This window comes from Balaenoptera borealis (genome assembly GCF_965194805.1).
Source record: "Balaenoptera borealis genome assembly, chromosome: 13".
NCBI classification, from domain to species: domain Eukaryota; kingdom Metazoa; phylum Chordata; class Mammalia; order Artiodactyla; family Balaenopteridae; genus Balaenoptera; species Balaenoptera borealis.
This window is the reverse complement of record NC_138870.1, coordinates 64,587,696-64,593,153: the sequence shown is the minus strand read 5'-3', so window position 1 is coordinate 64,593,153 and position 5,458 is coordinate 64,587,696. Positions and strand designations below refer to the sequence as shown.

Below are 5,458 nucleotides of genomic sequence, written 5' to 3'. Positions count from 1 at the left end.
TTGTTTGTTTTTCTTTTCATCTAAAACAATAAATCAGCCTGTAGTTCAGGTATTAGGTCCCCTCGGTTGTCATTGCTGTCCCTGGGCTTTTCTGATACCGACAAATGTAATCCCAAGGCCTTTTGGCGCTCGGGTTTCTGGGTGGGTTTGTCCGCCCCCCTGCACCGCCTCAGCAGCGTGTGCAGCCGTGCCCCGCGATGGTGGGAAAGGCAAAACACTTGAGTAATGAGGCTTTTTTGGTAACGTCATTTATTTAGTCTAGATGAGAAATTTTGCTCCTTAAGAACAGGAAGGTTGCGGATTCCCAGAAGCTGGAAATCGGGCCAGCGGATACTTGTCCACTGGGGAAGTTAATCACGTTGAGTTTACTTATAAGGGTAAGGCACGGGACGGGGTGGTGGAAACTCCCGATCTGGCCGGTTTTCTACTGCTGGAAACTCCTCGATCTCGGACTGTTCCCTCCTGAAGGAGAATTGGCAACCGCGGTCGGAAGGGCACGTCGCAGGGCGGCGAGGGCTGTTTCCCGACGGGACAGTCCCGCCGTCCGGCCTCTCCGCAGGGTGAGGAAGCCTCCTTTCCCGGCTCCGGTTAACCACTTCTAGAAACTGCGGGCTCCCGTTGCGAGCGAGAGGAGTAAAGTCGGCGGGAGCGGTCCCGGTACGTGGGAAGATGCTGGGCGCGCGGGAAGCAGCAGGAAGAGGCGGGATTCTGCCTTTGTCTCTCTGTCTTTACCCCGGAGCCCGGCCGCGAGCAACTCCCCCCTCCTGCCCTCCGAGCCGGTTCGGGAATCGGTCAGGCGCGGCGCGGCGCCGCGCGGCGGGGCGGGGCGCGGAGGAGTGGGGGCGGGGCGCCCACAGGCCACGCCCACAGGGGGCTTGAAAAGGTACCGGCGCTCCCTGCGTCCCGGCTCCCGGACTCACGCCGCGCTCTCTCCGACTGCTTCTCGCTAGTTCCGCCCGCGGTGCGTGGTCCTGCTTGCGACTCGAGTGAGTAAGGAGGTGCGGGCGTCTCCGCCGACCCCGGGGGTGTGGGGGGGGTTCCCTCAGCCTCCTGGGATGCGGAGGCCGCCCTGCCGGCGCCCCCTCTCATCTCCTCCGACGTCCCCATCGCGGTCCCCATTTAGTCCCCCTAGCCATCCTCCTCACCCCTGCGCCCCGATCTCCACACACCTGCCCCGTTCCCCGTGGCCGCCCCAGCCCTGCTCTCGGATCCCGGGTCCGCTGCGCAGAGAAATAATCGTGCGCGACCTCCATCCCGGTTTCTCTGGGAGAGAGAGGTGGGATCGAGAGTTTCGCGGGGCTGCTAATCCGCCTTTTAGTAGCCTAGGGCCCCCTCCTCCAGTGGCGCGTTCTCTCTTCGCAAAGGGGAGGGCGGGATCCGAGTCTCGGGGTCTCCTGTGCCCCGAGTGTGCTGCACGCCGAGGGCGACCTTCCCAGAGGCTGGTTCGGAGCCCTGGGGGTGCGGAGGGGGCTCCCCCAGCCTGTCGAGCCCGGAATCCTTCCCCTGCTGCGGTACAGAGCTCCTGGTATCCCCATTGTTTGGTGGTCTCTGCCCACCGAGCGCTGAACCTTAAATGTTGAAGGCACAGCAGTGAAACGTCATATTGATCACTCCCAGCTTTTTCCGGAACTTTCTACCATTCAGGTACAAACCGGGAAAGCAAGAATGCTTGGTTGTAAATTCTGCAACAGGTCCTGCAAATCACGTCCTCGGTTCCAAAGCTCCACGTAGGCAGTCCCCGGGGGGGGGGGGGGGCAGGGTGGGTTTTCTGAGTCGGGAGACACCCACGTCTGCCCTGCCCCCCCCACCCCAGCCAGGACGTTTGTAGAACGATATTTGTTTAAATGGTTACCCCAAATGTTCAACCTGTTTTATTCTCAGTCTGCAGACCAGACTTTTTCCTTTTCCTTTTCATTTTATAAATACTTTTTATTTTGGGTAGTTTTTTTAACTCGGCAGTAAAAATGGTCTCTTTAGTTCTTAACTTTTCTAGTTAACCTGTTTTAAAACTCTACTTATAAAAAATGCCAAGAATTCAAATAGGACAGCCACAGAGTTGGCTATAATTTGACTCAAATTTTTAGGAAAGAGATGGGCAATGGATTCTTAAAGGGTGAGTTGCACATACGTTAAAAACTGCATACCAAACGAGAACAAATTTTATTAAGTCCTTTGTGGTCTCCCTCCACACTGTCTCCTTGGTCATTGCCCTCTGAAGTTGACTGCCACTTATACTTTACCAATATTTCTCAAGGTTCTTTTTACCCTGGATTCGTTTCCTTTGCTCTTTCAGAGTGAAGTTAGGTAGACACGGGGGTCTGTATCCCATGAGTCTTTGAAATTCACAGTGCTTGGTTTGCGTGTCTTAAACACACCGTTGGACCAGAGCCAATGCTGGTTAATTGAATGAATGAATGAATGAAGGAATGAGTAAGATTGCAATTGTAGAGAACAAAGATTTAATTGGACTCAAGCAACAGAAATATTAGCAGATTTGATCTACAGTTTCTATCATGAGTTTTTTAATGGAGTCCTCCAAATGTATTCACAAATATTGATTGATACCGGTATATGCCAAATACTGGGCTGAAAGCAGTACTCATTGGAGGTCTGTCCTGATGAAATTGCCAACTCACTTGGATTTTGAGGAAACTGTATTTTATACTAAAAAAGCAAGAATGTTGGCATAGATTAGAGGGGGCAGTAATAAATAAGCTTTAGAAGCCTGGGTCCAGCCTTGACGCCGCCACTAAATGTGGACATCTGGGCCTCTAATTTTTCTTCTCTGTCAAAAATCAGGTAAATCAGATGAGCGGGGGAGAGAAAGCCCACAGCAGGAGAGGAGGCATAGCTTGGTGAGAAGGACAGGACTGACCAGTTGGGCCCAAATTCACATCCCAGCTTCAGCAGCCACTGGTTTGATGACCTTAGGCAAGTTATTTTACTCTCTGGTCTCAGTTACTTCATCTTGTAAAATGGGTGTAACAGCACATACCTTGCAGGGGTTCTCGGAAGGCATGCTGTTCCTTGTATAAAACCCAGCCCAGTTTGGGAGAGGTTCCTTGTAATTAGACTCCGTTCTGCACTTTGTTGAATATAGGGGGAAACAGCTATCAGTGAAAGCCTCTTCCAGAAGATTGCTGACTCTGAACAGTATCGCCTAGGCCTTGCCTGGAGGCCAGCTTTCTTCCCTTCACAGATATTCACAGGTTTCCTCAACTGTATCATTTCCTGGGCTGGTATTTGCATGGCATCCCTTGTGCTCTATTGGGTGGGGTTCCCTACACTTGGGGTCTTGATTACCTAGGATGGTAATACCTAACTTTTTTGTGTCATGGAACTTTTTGGCAGTCTGGTGAAGCCTCTGGACCCCTTCTCAAACTGTTTTTAGGGGCATAAAATAAAGTACACGGTACCAAGTTCAGTGATCCCCAGAATTTCAAGGAATCTGTGGACCCCAGGTTAAGAACCCTGACTGACTTAGGGGAGTTTTCTCAAACTGGATTGTGGAGGAGCTGGGCACAAATTCTGATTATAAAAATTGTACATTTTAGTGTAAGTCTTAGAGGAAGAAGCAAAAGAAGTATATTGTGAATCATTTGCAAAGGATATCAGGTTCCTTGCTTTTTTGTTTGTACCAACAGTACTACTAATTGTCCTTGACTAATAAGAGGACACATACCATTTAATACACTAGGGCCATATGACTTCCCAGTTAGGTTTCATGGTGGCTTCTCCTCCAGAAGAGAAAAGCGAAGACAGAATCAAAGCTGCATACCTCCCACAGCAGGACAGAAAATACCCAATTTAAAAGAACTTGTGCTAGAGCCATATCAGTCACTACTATATTTGTGTTGCTAGCAGTGTTTTAGTTTTAGTGAAACATCAGTCAAATAAACTCAGTATAGTCTATTTGAATTTCACTGGTATTTTTAAGTTGAATTGTAATTGTGTTTTGGTTTTACAGTTATGAGCCACTTAATAATCTATACCTCAGCTTTCCCACCCATGCAGTGAAGATAATGATAATGCCTACTTCAGTTGTTATGAGGATTAAGTTAATATAAGTAGACTACTTAACATAGGTATAGTAAGCTTTACGTAAGTATTTCTAATTACTGTTATTTATCATGTGGCAGGCATTATTCGAAGTGCTTTACATGTATTGTCCAATCTCAAAACTGCCTTATGACATAAATAAGCAGTATCTCTGTTTTTAAAATGAGAAAACGAGCAGATCAGATAACCAGCCTAAGATCTTTTGGCAAATAAACAGTCGTCTTGGCATATAAATCTCAGTCTGACTCCATGTAAAAATCACACAAACATTAAATTGTTTGAATAATTGAATAGCTTGCAGTTTGCACGGATTGTGGCTATCTGGGGCTGGCAGGTGGAGGTCAGAGTGCCCGAGCCGAGAGCGCAGTTGTGTTCTAATGTGTGATTTGACAGCTGGTCTCCAAATCTGTGTCAAGCTGTCCTCCAAGTTGAAGACATGCGTGGCAACAGGATATAGAATTAGTAATGAATGGTGAGGGTGAGGTGCACAAAGGACAGCTTATTAGATAGAAGGGAGGTTTCCCTCAGTAGGAGGATGGACTTTGGTTGGCAGAGAGGAGTGGTAGAGAGTACTTTTTGGTTGAAAGTAGCAGTTTGGGTATGAGATTAGCACGTAGAGGACACTTACTAACTGCTAGGTGGATTGATGAAGACTGGCCAGCGAGGAAGGTGTTCCTGCGTGTAAGCTGATAGCTCAAGGACTAATCACGCTCAGGGGGTTTGAATGTTCTCGACCCTTAAATTAGATATGGGAGTTTGGGGGACAGCTTGTGGTTCTGGAGTCAGACATGAGTGGTTGAGCCTAGATTTGCATCTTTGGAGGTCAGTGACCTGAGCAAGTCACTTAACCGCTGAACGTTTGGTAACCATAATCAGGCCCATTAGTGCTCCTGAAGGAAAAGGAAGCCAATATTTGTGGAGCACAGGCTTCTGCCAGGTACTTTACGAATGTTATCTCGTTAAATCCTTACAACCATCCTGTGGCAGAGCGCTCATCCATTTCCAAGTTATAGCTGAAGACATGGAGGCTCAGAGGTTAAGGAACTCGGCCAAGATCACAGAGCTGGTAACTGACTTTCAAGCTTACATCTGTCTCATTCTGAGTTCCACACTCTTTCTCTTATCCCTGGAATGTCTTAGAGGTGGCACGTGCACTGCAGTTTCTATGGCAGACATTATTAACCACAATGATCTTTAATGTGGAACCTTGACTGGTCTCCAGAATCTTTTCCAACATAGCTCCAGGAACCCACTATCAATCAACAAGATGAAACTGTTCTGGCATCCCTCTATCAATAGACCATACAGACTTCCCAAAGCCCCTTCTACACGCTTCTGTGCTTTGGGTTATTTTGCTGTTATTTGTTTACATACTTCTACCACCAAAGTAGAACTCCCT

The 5,458-nt window shown here is 48.2% G+C and overlaps 1 protein-coding gene across 4 annotated transcripts in view; it reads left to right on the top strand.

The window, feature by feature from the left end:
* Nucleotides 1-289: 289 nt before the first annotated feature.
* The window catches only part of CSRP2 (cysteine and glycine rich protein 2), a 15,487-nt gene continuing 10,318 nt past the window's right edge, over nt 290-5,458 (top strand). The window contains exon 1 of one of the 4 annotated variants that reach the window (XM_082351756.1): nt 290-657. The gene's annotated coding sequence lies outside the window, so the exon portion shown is untranslated. The other 3 variants (XM_082351758.1, XM_082351755.1, XM_082351757.1) reach the window with 3 other exon arrangements.